Source organism: Ptychodera flava, chromosome 16 (assembly GCF_041260155.1).
Source record: "Ptychodera flava strain L36383 chromosome 16, AS_Pfla_20210202, whole genome shotgun sequence".
NCBI classification, from domain to species: domain Eukaryota; kingdom Metazoa; phylum Hemichordata; class Enteropneusta; family Ptychoderidae; genus Ptychodera; species Ptychodera flava.
In genome coordinates this window covers 26985329-27001946 of record NC_091943.1, presented here as the reverse complement: position 1 = coordinate 27001946, position 16618 = coordinate 26985329, and the positions used below count along the sequence as shown (strand labels likewise).

The window sequence follows — 16618 nt, the reverse complement described above, 5'->3', positions numbered from 1 at the left end:
TTTCACTTTTTTTGCGACTTGTGGACCATGGTGACGTTTTCTATTCAAAGAGTTGAAATTATGTGAATAATAAGTAGACCCTGCCTTGTCGTCTGGAAACTGTGCTGTGATCCTCTTCAAAAATACCAGCAGCCGTTTAGCGAAAAAAAGTCGTCGATATTACGTCATGAACATGCTGAAAACCCCGATTTCTATAGCTTTAGGTAAGCACAACACTGGTCTTGAGAAATGATAAATTCTTGTTCAGTATTGCACGCTTAGACATATTATATGTACAGGCCAAGAAAAACGGAATGTTTGCAGTTTGTAGGAGAGGGAAGCTATGTCAGAGATGTCCCGGAGGAAACATTCGAGGTGAAATACGGTCAGCAATTCCAAACGGAAAACAAAAGATTCTTAACTGATCGTAAAGTAAACTTTGCTAAATAAACTATGCCTAGTATCGACCGAAGAACTTTCCGTCCTGAAGATATTTAACCTCATTGGACGTTGACTGCAATGCTGCTCGAGATTAAGCGTTGAGAGAGAGAGAGAGAGAGAGAGAGAGAGAGAGAGAGAGAGAGAGAGAGAGAGAGAGAGAGAGAGAGAGAGAGAGAGAGAGAGAGACAGACAGAGAGACAGACAGACAGACAGACAGAGACAGAAACAGGAATAGAAGGGAGAGGGGACGGCGGCACACACCGTATATAGTACACACACATACATACATACATACATACATACATACATACATACATACATACATACATACATACATACATACATACATACATACATACATACATACATACATACATACATACATACATACATACATACATACACACATACATACAAGACAGACAGACAGACAGACAGGGAGGGAGGGAGGAGATATAGTTAAGAAGGAGAGATAATGAAATGAACACTTAACTGCAAATCCAATTACGTTATTTTGAAATTGATATTTGGTTACAGTCGTTGACAGAGAATCGATAGGTACAGCAGTGTTTCATAATCTTGGTGTGCAATAAAACGTGTCGTGAAAGGTTAATATATGCCCACGAAAAAAAGCTGGACGACAGCTACGAGACATACTAATATTACAAGTACAACTCCCGATGAGTTTACTGAGTCGAGTTTGTCGCTCCTTGAGTCGATTGTGCACAAGGCATGGCCTCGTTGTCGTCTCTTATTATTGATTGGCAGACAAACGTGGCATACAATTATCGTTATTACTGTTATGTTGTGAAATCACGCAGACGCGATGTACGTGACAATTGTGTAAGAAAGTTGACGTGCATCAACTTCGAGTGATTGGCAAGGCTTGGATCTTGGACAAAATATTTCCTGCAGGGAGGAAAACGTGTTTTCTTGACAAATTTCTGGAGCAAAATGGAGGCCATCGCTGAGTGGTGCTGCAATGTACAGATACACGGTAGCTGTCACTTTCGTGCATCTCTCGGGACTCGTCTTGTATGGATACGCTAGAGTTGCTTACTCCTCTCATTGAGTAGATGGTTAGAAAGTTAGATAATCACCCGCAGAACACAGTGTATATAAATTATATATGTGCACAGTTGCCGTGTTGAAAAAAAAATCACTTTTCTCATGAAATGAACAGAACGCTGGGACGCCGGCCAGCATGTTTAAGCTTTAAGGCAAGATGAACGACAACAGCAAAGTGTCTGAGACACTGAAAATAGTTATAGATATCCTAAGCCTTCAAAATAGAAAACAATTTAAATGGTGTCCAAGACCAACGTTGTTGCACGGATAAAAATTGACGTAAAGGCAACATACACGTGGACCGCTCTTGCCAACTGAACAAAGTCCTCAACACCGATAACAACTCAAACCCATCTTCAAGTGGATTCATTTACAAACCACTCGACCAAAAACAGCTCGGGTCCTTACCTATCGAGCCATCAGCATTCAGAGCGTCTCACTGTTCACAGCATGGCGAACGCGTTCACCGATCGATTCACCTATTCTTTAGAGAAACCACTGACCGGTGCAGCAGTCCGCTCACCCTCAACACCAAACTGTGTGCAACACCCAAGGAACCCTCTCTGTCGTGAGGTACAAAGGCGTGCCTGAGCTGTGATTTTGAACCAGTCCAGGCTGACCGTCAGCCCTCGTTCCTCTCCCAAAACTTTTCGAGTATACTACGGGGGAAACATCAACGCTCGAGCTAAAATCGTAAACCGTTAACCGGAGTCAAACTCGAACCAAAAGATTTCCCAGTGTTGTAAACATACCGAACCACCAAAAGACAACAACAAACAAACAAACGATTACAAAACCTTATAAACATTTTGTTAACAAATCTAAATGGACAAGATTCAGTCTATGTACACGCGCCGTACACTTTTATCCTGTCCAAAGCATTTTCTTTCGTTCTCATAATACAAAGTATATGACAAATATTTCTGTGCGCATCTGTTCTCTTCTTTTACGCAAACTGAGCTACCACTATCACAATCGTACATTGGACACAAACGACACCCATTTGGCTGAAATGCTCCACTTTCAATAACAAAAAATCCACTATCGACTTTTCAACGCCAATGAAATTGCCAGAGTTTGATACGGACGTTCGCGTTCATACGCAAATTGACCGCGATGTGTTGCGACTTGACAGCCAAATACGGGGTATTGTTCGCGCCATCGATCAGGGATTTGAATGCCAATCGATTCAGTGAATTCAATCTTGGTGGGTGGGATTTGAAGACACCACAGAGGGAGAGAGAGGAGGGTCGGACATTTTGATTGTTGTCCTGATCAGCCCTATATGTGAGGATTGTATTGTTTCCCCTCTGCCGTGTACCTTTTTGGACGTCTCTTCCGTCAGTGATTATTAAGACGACGAATACTTGATAAGAAGATTCGTACAAGACATGACACAGTCTGGACAATAAACAATTGTTTGTAAAGTCGACCTTGTGTTTTGATCAGCCACATTGAGCGTAACTGATTGCCCTCCCTGGAATGTTAAACGGATATTTGCCCCCCCCCCCCACACACACCCTGATAATCTGCATCTTTGGTTGTGCTCAGAGCTCCCTGATGCATACACAACCAAAATCTCTTTGACTACCAAACCGTTATAGACAGATCTAGAACACAGGGTAGGAGTAGTTGTACAGTTCTCCTAACTGTAGGGTTATACTTGAACTTGTAAAACCTTTATTCAGTTTGCCCTCGTCTCCAAGAAGGTCAGCCAGTGTTTTACTTTAGGAAAACTTTAAGACGAACTGTCATGACATGTTTTGTTTTGAAAAATATGGGTAAATACATTAACGCATATTTAATAGGGAGTTGAGGAGCTTTGTAAACCACGTAACTCGTTACCGTACTTGGAATTCAAAATGGCCGCCGAACCGTGCTCGTGATTTTATAGTTCCGGAGTGCTCTCGTTCATTCACCAAAAAAGGAGGAAGGGGCACTTGGTTTTGTTTTTTCCTCCTTTGATATCGATCGTCATATAAACCATGGATGAAAGGATAACATGAAAAGTTTTGCATCGTCGATCAGAGAGGTTGCACCACAGCAAATAACAAACAAAATGTTTTTGTGCATTGTGGTGATCCCAACTCGGTAAATTCAGTCGAATAACTAGTATCAACGTTATGAGGCCCGCATCCACAATATCATCAATTATATATATATATATATATATATATATATATATATATATATATATATATATATATATATATATATATATATATATATATATATATATATATATATATATATATATATATATATATACACACACACACATGCAAGCCTTTAACTTAGGTTTAATAAGTGAATGAGGTTAAGAAGAATAAGAACTCCTCTATTTTGTCACTGTAGATGAAACAAACCAGATGTCATGTTGGTGTTAAATCAAAAACTATGCCCCTTCGGCGCTTTCCCCCGGCTTCCAGATAAGCCGATCCATGATTAAGTGTGTGTATGCGCGTGTGTATATGTAAATGTGTCTTGGCGTAGGGTTAACACCGAACAAGAAGTAGTGCAATCTAGAAAAAAACAACTCTTTCAGGGTATTGGTATAGATTAAAACAAACCGCGATTTTCAGGCAATACAGAGCCGCTGGCAAATGTGTTAAGAATCAGCCTCGAGTGGAAATGAGAACAAACGATCAATTATGTAGCATGTGAATGAGTCCGCCTTAACGGACAAAAAGCGGACTTGAACAGGAAATGCATAAATGATATTCTTCTATGCTTGCATTGAACGAAGTTAAGACATAAGAAAAAAATGGCGGCATAAATTCATGAGTGTCATCACGACAATGTGATCACCTTAGATCGGTGACTAGCGGGACAAATGGTGTCAAAAGTCATTAAATGTCACTAGTCGGAAAGAGAGAAAATGTTCTTGACGTAAGGAGAATATAAATTGGAAATAATCCCAAATTTGATTGACACCGTGATCTTTGTTGAAAGCATCACAGCTGATGCTCAGATGAAAGTTAGCACTTATGTCATCCGGGTTGATTTCAGTGTTTAATTTTTACCATAAGCGCATGTCTGCGCTTTTTATTATGGATGACAATCCTCTTTTTTCCCTACACCCATAAAGATATTTGAATACTAAAAGTACAACTGAAGAAAAAATTGATTTAAAAATACGTTTTCTGATTTCAAATTTCCGGCACAGTGAACGGCTAAACAGAGGTAAAAATACTGACATTTTTAAGCCAACAAAGTGAGACTGAATTTTAGTGAGAAAGGACAGTGTCATAATGCATGTCGGTTGATTTCCCATGGACTTTAATGTATGTTAGTGAGTATGAGGAATGTCAGTATGAGGTTTGTGTGGCGTTAATTTCTACGATAAATATCGCGCAAAAATTTTGAGACAAAAATTCAAAATTTCACCAAAATTGGTACAGTTTTTGAGCTTTTTAAATAGGAAATACGCTTTCAAATGCTTTGATATGTATTTTATACTAACAACATTTCCCCTATTGATGATTTTTGTCTATTCTTTCAAAAATTGAACGGTGCTGAAGATTTGGATGCTCACCGAAAATTCAATTTTCTGAACTCTAACGCGCATGTGCGCATTTCTGTCAATGCCTGGCATCGCTAAGTCGGCCGGGATCAGTTCGGAATTCAGCCATAAAACCCCACCGAACGGTTACAAATTAAGTGCTTAATCAAGAGTATTAATACCGAAATATGTCAACAAAATGCGGGGGTCAGAGGTCAAATCAGCCAGATGATAATAATACAGTGAGTGATGGCCCTTGGTATTTGCGAGGTCTAAGGGGAGATCGCGGGTGTATGGCAACACGCCATGTCATGCGAGAATTGAAATAAATAACGCTCAATAGATGCGTATAAGAGTGGTTTAGAGTTTCAATCAACACACTGCCTTAAAGGCGATAAAACAAATTGAAAAAAGGAAAGAATGGCCGTCTGGATAAGCTTTAAATAAAGACAATGTGAGACGGCGGAAAGTTGAAGATGTTTTTTCACATACTGTTTATATTATATGCCTTTTTCGTTGAGTTGTAAGCTTTTTTGGAAACATTTCAAACGCGAACTACTTAGGCAAGTGCGGTCCTGTTTAAACACTTCGCGTAGTCCTGAATATTTTAGAAATTTCGATCTCCCAAAAGCAAAATTTTCTGTTAAACGCCCTTCTCTTTCTACACATTTAAGCTTCACGTCGTTGTGTTTAATTGTATTAAGTGCATTTATATCTTTAAACCATGAATAAACCATAAGGTTGTGTATCGCCGTGTACTTTTAAGTATTAAATTTTCAAATCGAAGACCCTTAACTACAGCGTATTCATGACTACAAGCAAGAATGTGCTCGGTATAGAGCTGGGGGCCACTGCAGTTGACTACAGATTGAAATGTGTTTGTATGATATGAAGCAACATAGAACTGCGTGCAGACCAACTTTTTAAAGCCACAGATTTCCTCTATGGATGGACATTTGATGACACCGTTTAAGCGCTGTACATCCTACGAAACCATCCAAAACGAATTCGCCATCTCATTGAAAACGAACCTCAGTTTGAATTTGAACTTGTCAACGAGGATTCAAGTAATGTGCGATTGTGTTGATATCTAGTTTAACAAACTTTACAACGTTATTCCATCAACTTAACGAGGAAAATCCGTTCAAATGCGTAAATAGTTGTATACCAACAAACGCTAAGGCCAAGAAAAGAGAGATGTTTGTTTCTCGCTCTTCATTTCTGGGAAAAGCGATAAGGAGATGCGTTTAATTTCTTTCTTTCTTCCCATTTTCCCCAACCACAAATTTGGTATGAAATTACCAGAACATCATATCATACAGATTGCAAAATACTCGCTATTTTTTGGCATTTGTGGGTACAAAGAGAAAGCAGTTTCACCTACAGTATCCCTGTGAGTCTGTTGTTCCTGATCACAATATTGCGAATCGTTTAGTTTTGTTGCTATCTGTACTTTTGTTCGGAACACTATCATCCGGACTTTTTTGAACTCACGGAAAAAGGAGTCGACGCAAAAGGCTTGACGAGCGGAGTGATGCGCCTCGTGACAGGAAACAAATCTATTTTGGCCCAAAGCTGATAATTTTTAAAATAAGAAATAATTGCATTTGGAGTGTGTGGGGGGGGGGGGCGGTAGGGCGGTAAAACACTTAAATATTACCGTGCCGGTAGCTTCTTAAAACCTAGAGTCAATTTATAATTCATCGCTTCTAATTATGTTCCCTCTTACTAAAAACATGAAAAATTAATTTGCCTAGTCTCCCTTTCAATGACGGTTTACAGTATCGGAGTTTTATATTGTAGACACAGGTAAAACAGCGTCATATTTAAATGAATTGATCAGTTTCCTGATCAGTCAGAAAGAACCTACGACGTCTTGAAGTGGAATTTAGAAATGTATCATTTCGCGTCCAGATGGAGAGTCGTCCCAAATGTCAGTGATATCGCGCGGTAGTGAGTGCGAGTGGATTTAATTATCATGCAATATCGCATCCTTCTCCTGTGGCATATAAATGGAAAACTTGATCATACAAACTCCATGGGTTTGTATGGAAGGAGAATTTCACAAGAAAAAAAACAGATACCAGAAAAAGTAAACGTTTATTCTACACATGATGTAGAAAGCTCTCTTTTATAGTAACCGTGGCTAATGAATTCATTGATGATAAGTGGCGGCAGATCCATTGTAAAATTATGATTAGGAAAAAAACACCGAAAGGTATCAGAGTTCGCCTACGGATTAACACACACGCGCGTTCTACAATCGCAACAAACTTTTTTTAGTATCTGACGCTGCACGTGTGTGACACAATAATAGGCTTATGGACACGTATGCACACAAGATGTTTCACTGGAAATTCCAGTGACTTTTTCCCCCCATGGTGCCCCTCTCGGATTGTTTTGGCTTTTCTGTGATGCTCATTTTACGCAGTACTTCTCCATATTTGCAAAAGTCACACTATCCGCAAAACTTCAGAGTTTCTTCAAGTTTCGGCTTTTTCCAATTACATCTGTAGCGAGATCCGCCCTCTATTATTCACTATCTTACCGCACCTCTCTCTTTCTGTCTGCCTGTCTGACGTCCGCCTCTCGTATGTATGTATGTATGTATGTATGTATGTATGTATGTATGTATGTATGTATGTATGTATGTATGTATGTTGTGTGTGTGTGTATGTATGTATGTATGTATGTATGTATGTATGTATGTATGTATGTATGTATGTATGTATGTATGTATGTATCTATGTATCTATGTGGATGGAGGGATGGATGGATGAATGTACGGGTATGTCTGTGCGTATGTATGACAGTGTGTATGTATGTATGATGACTGAGAGTATATATATATATATATATATATATATATATATAGAGTATATATATATATACTCATGTATTACCGTTGCTCTCGCCATCTCCACATCCTTCTCGACATACCATGCCCTCTACCCGTGCCGCAACGCAGCTCCTTTCGACACACTCGCCATCACTTCAATCTATAAAGTCATCACAGCGATCTAGAACAATTATGAACACCAAAGCGATGCTCATTCCCTGATCTGTCAACAGCCGTCGCCGCACTCACAAGATAGAACGTAAAACTCCCAGTCTTGTTGATCCCAGCGGCCCCGAGATTTCATACTAAAGTCTTTTAATAAAATTCCGCAAAAGCAATCAAGAATCTGATAGAAATTCTCTCCTGTTTGAATGAAATTAATTTATCTTGTAGAGTAACAAATCGCTTTTACCACTTTCTCAAAATTAAAGTGGAGGACCGGATAAGCATTAAGATCAACATCAGAGTTCTCCTGAGAGTCTGGTAGCTACAAGTTAAGATTTGGATTTGTGTAGATGGAACGGTTCAATAAGGTTATACAATTCTTCAAGCATAATCTACTGCGAAAAGCAATATGTCAAATACTTTTGTTTGAAACAACCATAAAACGCGGCGACGTTTGTGATGTTTAAGTAGCACAGAGTATTAGCTTGAACGACTCTAGGGTAAAGTTTCAGATGTGTAGTCCCATGCACATATATGTATGTATGTATGTATGTATGTATGTATGTATGTATGTATGTATGTATGTATGTATGTATGTATGTATGTATGTATGTATGTATGTATGTATGTATGTATGTATGTATGTATGTATGTATGTATGTATGTATGTATGTATGTAAGTAAGTATGTATGTATGTATGTATGTATGTATGTATGTATGTATGTATGTATGTATGTATGTATGTATGTATGTATGTATGTATGTATGTATGTATGTATGTATGTATGTAAGTATGAATGTATGTATGTATGTATGTATGTATGTATGTATGTATGTATGTATGTATGTATGTATGTATGTATGTATGTATGTATGTATGTATGTATGTGTATGCAGTGTCTGTCTGTATGAATGTATGTATGTGTGTATGTGTATGATCAAATGAAATATTTCTGATCAAGGCATTCTTTTCACAAGCATCTGTTTCGAAGGAAAGATTTGTTTTTAGATTTGCCCTGACAAAAATCTGTGAATAAATCACCGCCATGGAGCCATGCAGACAATGAACTTCGGTGGTTTTTTTGAAAGAAATGCTCGGCCTTCGATGGTATGTCTTGTTCCTTTCTGAATGAGTGGACAGCTAAATAACTCGGATTTATTTTGAAAGAAGACGTTGTCAGTTCAATGTTTCTGTTTTTGTCATTGACTCATGGACCACTGACTTCAACCAAGCTTCGCTGCTTCTTTTCAAAAAAAGTTCAATTACGCAACGGAATGCCGCGTTTTCTGCCTATGCAGGGTGAAAAAATGTAAACGTCCGAGGGAGAGTGGTGGTCAAACTCCCGACTGAGGAAGAATTCGGTGTTGATAACGAAACCTGGGGCTCGCTCTTCTTGACTTGACTGGACTTCCTGTTCAGAATCGAAGCTGGGCGTGACGTCCGCGCTGTCTTGTCGCCGAGACTTGACAAATTAGGCTCCCTTGGTGTCCTTTGCTGAAAATCCGTAATCCTGATTATTTTTCTGAAAAGTAGTTTACTACACGCCATCTCAGCCACAAAGGGTACACGTCCTCCCCGTCAAGGCGGACTAAAACTAGAAGTTCGAATAGTCGCAGCTCGGGCCGCGTCCCCATTCGCTGACCGACCGCTGGGTTGTTGATTGTCTGCCCGACACGTCTCTCTGGTCCATTTTGCCCCGGCTCATTCGCCCATTTTGAGCATTGAACCTAATTACCCGTTTAATCATTTCTGGCAATTTAACTGATTGACAGACATCTGTCAAAGCCACACTTCAAAATCTTACACACACTCTCTCTCTTATCCATCATGTCACTGTCGAAGTATCCCATGGTTCAAAGCGAGTCCTTCCATTCATTCATCTCCCATCTGCAATTGTATCTAAGCATCATAAGCGGATGCGTCTGAACATTCCCAAACAGCCTATTCCACTGCGGAAACCGACTGTCTATGGAGGCGAAAATATGTGCATGTCTGAATTTTCCGATTCAGCGCTAAATAGCAAATAACATTACTCGTCAGTGAATTTGCATTGTCCCCAGAACTTAATAAACCTGCAGTGAATGATAAATATGATCAAAATCTTAATCACGTTTTCTCTTTTCTCTCAGACGTTGACCAAATTATCCCCGACGTTGGTTACTTAAATTCAGTTCCGGTGTATGAAGATGGTGGCATCTGGTTTATTCAACTAGCGAAATAATGAGCTACACGTCGAACCAAAACTGTGCAACCACGGGGAATTTGTTGCTTGTAAGGAAACGATATATCGAATACTCAATCTTCGCTAATATTGCTGTAACGTTTAAATTTGTATCCTACCTCTTTGTCTGTAAGACAACACGTTCAGCCTGTCTGCTGTTTGGCAGGGCCGAAAGCCTGTATTGCTAATTGTTTCGAGCTGTGTGTGATAATCTTGTTGTTGTCAACATTCACTTTACGTAGGGGAAACCAATCCCAGAATAATGTCTATTTGTAAAGTTAACTTTTATCGCAAAGAGTCGCAGGAACACTGAAACTATTTGTCCTTCTGTTACGTCGCTTTTGGGAAAGCACTCGTAGGTAAACAACTGTTTGAAAAAAGTTCTGGTGGAATTCAAATCCCCTTACTCACATACTTTAAGTCGATTCCAGTCGAGTTCAGTTGTAAAGTTGGACCAATACGCCGGGTGAGGGGGGATTTGAAAGAAGTTATTCTGTGCCACTCAATCAGAAAAAATCACCATAATTTCCCCATTGACGGCTTAGCCGTTGGGTTGACGGTCCGATAACTTTGGAAGGAGGGGCGTAAACCGGGCACTTCGGCAGAAAACTTTTGACCTTTGTTAAAGTTCAACTGCCACACAGGGATGCGACACGTTGCTTTCATCAGAACCACTCTGCCGTATTGGACTTTACATAATCACACAACACATGGCACGGCGGATTGTCGAGCTGAACACCGCGGACAGTTTCAAGCCTGGGGCCTGGCAGACGCGCTCCTATTATTGGCGGAGTTTTGGGCAAGAGACCCCGATAAGTGAAATCTCGCCCCCGCTGCGATTTTACATCTACAACGGAAGTGTTTGCGATAGAAAAGGGATTTGAGTTCGAGTCAAGCAGCGTGGAATAAGTCTCTCGCCGGCTCAATATAGATCTCTGGAATCCAACGTCAAACGCTTTCCACTCACGGCAGATTACGCTTTAAAGCGCGTAAAATTACCCACATGGGTAACTTTAGACGGGGCCCACATTATGCATGCACTTGCTTCTATGCAACCATGGTGATTTTATACCGTATGCAAGATTATTGGGACATTTTGGTATCTTCAGAAAAAAGATCAGCGTAGGTGTCATCGTATTTACCCTTCATGTCTAACGAGCTTAGCCCAGGAGAAACACTCCGAGGGCCGGTGTAAGCACAGACTCTATAAGACTCTATGGTGCAGGTAGTGAAAATAAATGTCACAACAATTGCGGTTCATACTGCGCAGGCGTGCTTTAAGATTATGCATACGGCGGGAGCCGAAAATCATCTTCAAAAACGTCACTGTTGCTAACTGGGGCTGTCTGCGAGCAATACTAGAATATTGGGGTGGGCCTGAAATGGACATGGTGTCCCAAGTAACACGATCGAGCGGGAGGCATCGCTACCAGCATCAGCCCTGTCTAACATCGTGGAAACCGAACTCTTCCCGGTCTAGGAGAAGTTGAAAATCCATTCTTGGAGAAGTAAAATTTCCTCCAGGCAATGTGACGTACTGCGCAACTCAAAAGGCATTTTGTTAGCGCATGTATCGCCTGTATCGAACACAACCTGGCCTGGCTACCGTACTTAGATATTTCGAGCGTATTGAATTATACGACGATAACATGACTGTAGATACAACTCATCTACTTTGGGTTTCGCTCATTTAGTTTTTGCTGAGTCATTTAACTTAAAAGTTTGATTAAAAAGGAAAAAAAATTAAAATAACGTTTAAACGGTATATTTGTTTGACTTATTGGTAGGTGTACTCATGCTGCAGTGTGTTTTTTATTCTTTTCCTCAAATAATCGAATTTTGACTAGGATGACTCAGCAAAATGTAAATGAGCGAAACCCAGAATACAGGCGCGGGTGTTATATGTGTTATCGGATCTTACCGGAACAGGAAGAACTGAGGCTCAAAGCTTACTGCCGTTGTTTATGTTGTTTTTGTTTGTTTGTACACACGAAGAAGAATTTGAAGGGCCAAGACTTGTAACTTTTGACAGATGCTCATAACTTTTGTTCCAGAAAAAAAGAAAATTTTAAAACTTCTACCGAAATGACGTTGAAATGCTTATTATTGGCCCTGTAATACAGCACATCGTATATTATGTAATGATATTGTTGACAAATGAAATCTAACCTGGACTAAAATTCAGAGATGGTTTTCGGAATTTTAAGAGAAACGATGTTTATAAGATAAACAGTACAGAAATAATAGAAAAAGTATCAAAATTAACTGCTCATGGAGCTTCAATGAATATTTTATTGAAAATGATATTCCGTACGGAGGTTTCAAGGTCTTGCTGTTTATTTTGTGACGAGTTGTTGTTCACATAAATGAAATGAAAGGAAAGGATACGTGACAGCATTGTACATTTCGTCGGTGCATCTTGTACATTTCCAATACATACACTTTTTTCTGTACACAATGTGTTTATATGGCAGAATGTGACATGCGCGTGGCATATAAGCAGACACACACACGTGGCCTTTTCGTGCACATTTCCCCGTCTCTATATTCTGGGTCATCATCGGCAGCTCTCTGTTGATTTCTTATATACCTACACAAACAATCCCCATCCCCCTCCAAAAAGCCCACAAAAGCATGGAATGAGTCATGAGTGTGAAGCTGTGATCACAATGACCATGTCGGTACACGTAGACTCTGCTGAGCTGATGGAGTGTATCATGAGACGAAAGTGTTTTTTTCTGCGTAAAGTTGGACAGCCATGGGCATGTTTACGGAGGGATATACGGCAAAAACACTCTACGAATGCAAATAAATAGTACATACGCGTGTGTGCAAACAAATTGGAAAAGATAAGCCTATGGTAATCGTCTCTTACACCCGAAGAGCCAGCTCAAGTTCTTGGGCATTTAGCGCCGTTTAAAAACAAGTAACAAGTCCGAATATAAACCGTTTGATTTATTGTTTCAGAAAGTGTGAACTACAGCGCCTGAATGGGACTGACCTATCAATTTTCAACGTCGTCCATCACATGTCGATATATCCAGTCATTTTACGCCGGTGTAAGGCTACAATGACTATAGCAGACACATTCCAGTATTGTTATTTTAACAGATCCAATATTGACAACTGTGATCTTTAAAGCGGCAAAATAAACACTTTCGAATTCACTCGGCACCGGCAAAACGTTGCACCGATTGTTCAGAGGTGGGATCGAAATAATCCACTCTCGTTTTTTTTAAAGAACTGTATGTATGGATCCGGGACATAGTGATTCCGTCGACAAGAAAAGGTTTTCGGAAATATCCCACAAAAGAACAAAGGAACAACATTTATTATCGGGGGAATTACTGTATTGAATTTATTTTAGAAATAGTATCCGAAAGAAAGTCCTTTTAGAACTGAAAAGACGAAGTTCGATTTGAACGGCGCTGTCCTGTTCTTCGTATCTCTTTATGCGACGGGTAAGGTCGTTGAATCGTCGACTGTACTTTGAGAATAAACTGTCATCAAGGCTGAGGTGCTTTTTACCCCCCCCCCCCCCCCCAGCCCTTCCCGCCTCCATTACCTCCGAAACTTGAAGAAAACTATGCACGTTGTGATCTGGGATAGACGGGCAATGAGAATGAAGGTCGCCTGGTTGGTAAAACAGGAAGCCGATAATTCCAATTTCCCTCATATCTATCAACATGCGAAGAGATTGATTTAAAAAAAACCGATTCAAACCCAGTCAAGACCCATGTTTAAAATTCATTGTCGATGCTGGGCAACAGAAGAACATAAATCAGCCATGCTGTGTACATCAAACGCATTAGGAAGTTGCATCTGACATACAGCCAGACTTTATCGTCGTCTTTCAACAGCTCTTTTTTGTTCGACGAAAGTGTTTTGTACACAAAACAAGGGCCAGTAAATCTCAGGGGACCGCTTCCCGTTCTATGGGCATTTAATGGCTGTGCGCACGCGTACGGACACCGTAACTTCCAGAAAGACTGGGTGGGTGTCTTGCTACTATATTCCCCCCTCAAAGTTGACAGTCGCTAAGGAAATTAAGATGTTACTCACTGATTAATTGTTCTGTATATTTGTGTTGTTTTGTAAGGGGGAGGGGCGGGAATTAGACCCCATGTGATAACAACGCCCCACGTTTACGCTACTCATCCGCGCTGAGAAAAAAAACATTACATTGAAGATGGTTGAGGCAATTACCAGGACCACTTGATTGAAGATTGACGGTCTTCTCGCCTCCTTTAATGCGCATCTCGGCACGTGGAATTATTGATGAAAAAGTGACTGTTTTATTTGACGGCTCGCAATGGTCATCCTTTACTCATAATATGCCATCATTAAGTTCGTTAGCAGACAATGGCCAGTTCCTCCGGGCCGCCAGAAAGGAAACTCGGACAATGTCGATATCCCTGGAGCATCAGTTTCCCATTTTAACCCCCTTTCTGTCATTTTTACACCTCGCGTTGATCTTATCACGACATTTATCTATTTTACGGCCCATCTTTACGGCAGGTCGCAATGATTACGAATATTATTGCTTATAGCCGGTATGCCATATTATCCATAAGAGGTATGATGATTTAATTGTTGATCACACAATGATGAAAAATTGCAACTATTTGGGTATCGTAACTCGACTCGTTTAAAAGAAGGCGGTTTTGCGGCAGTGGACGGCGTGTCTTCGCGGCCTTGTTTTCCCAATCTGACACCGTAATTTACCAACAAAAGCCAGCACTGATTAAAACCAAACTTAATTTCGAGGATCTTAGGCTTGCCCATTGTCGGCATACATTGGAAAACACTATGCCGTTAAATTGACTCTTCTTGTTGCGAGTAACAACATCACAGTATTCCATGGAGTAGCCGCGTATCGAGCGATTACTAGAAAACTTGATTCAACGTCGTGAGCGTCTTTTTTTGCGGTACAAAACCGTCCATGCTCGTATCGAGTACAAGACTGACTCGGAGGAGTCGTCCAAAGCAGCCAAACTACACACAGCCAAGCTCTTTTCTTCACTTTTCTTATTTTCGTAGGGGAAGAAATCTCCTTGTTGCCCGGCCTTTCAGAAAATTCAATGGCCACGTATTACCCCAAGACCGATTTATTCGCACACAAACGTGTAAAGACAAAAAACAAAGGGGAGCAAGGGCACGAAAATCGGCCCGATCTGCTTATGAATGGCGTATAATGAATCTTAATCCACGCTGAAACTGGTTTATCTTCGCTGAATGGGAGAAAAATCGAAGCTTAGTCCGATTTGAACAAACATTGTTCTTTAGCGCGACATGCGAATATGGTTAGAGTAGTTTTTTTTCTTTTTCAGTGGCCTCCAAAAAACATTTGAATGCCGAGTTCGAAAAAGCAGCATGATGTTCAAGTCAGTTGCTTCCAGCGATGAACGTAAATATACTCGACACTGTCAACATATGCAACGCATATGTATAAACTTGACGGACCAAGGGAGTTCCAGAAATGGGTTACAGCTGCTTTTGGGGTCCCGGGGGCTGGGGGAGATGGTAAAATTGAAAAAGTGGCCGCGACACACCGAGCACTTCCCTCTGCGGAAATCGAGCGGGCAACTCCGAAGAGAACGAACGCAGGGCCCGTAATATACGGAGAGAGCACGACTCAATTAGACGGTGTAATAAAATTAATAGGTACACACGTTTAAGGTGGGTAAACTGGCGATGTTAGCTCGGTGCCTGTCACTTTTGATGAATTGCCTGTGACAATACTTCCGCGCCGACCCGTAATTGGTTAACTACACTACAAGTTAGTGACACTCGGGGAGTTTTTAATCACATAAGCAGAATGATAGTTTTATGTGGAATGCGCTCTCGCGGCGACGGTGGTGAGAGAGGAATGGAGTACAAACTTCAAGCGGTTTTTGCCACTATGAGCGGGAAGCGTCGAACAAAGCATGCATTCGGAGCTCGGTGCTAGCACCAGCAAAAAACCCCAAACGCCCTGGCGATTCATCTCGTCTTTTAGCCGTCCTTTGTCGACAAAAAATCCATCTGTTTCCCCTCCTCCACAAAGGCTGTCACCCTGACCCGGCGGGTCAACCATAATCACATATTGAGCGACACTCCACATCAAAAGAACCCAACGTACCGTACTACAACACAACGCTGTGCTCTTGCCCACACATTTTGTACCACTTATTGTACCCATACAACATTATAGCATACCGGTAATTTTTATGGTCGAGACTTGAACAACACACCATTTAAACTCTCTGTCTGCGACATCCGTAAAAAGAACTCAACTGGTGACCAGGATAGGAACATCACTTAGTTGTACAGACTGCAAAAAGACAACTGTTGCGTACAGGACAAAGTTATTCATTGCGTCAATCTCAATATTGCCAACACATACGGAGACCATCCGTTCT

General features: G+C 40.7%; 1 protein-coding gene across 2 annotated transcripts in view; it reads right to left on the bottom strand.

Moving 5' to 3' along the window:
- The window catches only part of LOC139114448 (LIM/homeobox protein Lhx9-like), an 84519-nt gene that overhangs the window by 18083 nt on the left and 49818 nt on the right, over positions 1 to 16618 (bottom strand). The gene's annotated exons all lie outside the window — the stretch shown is intronic.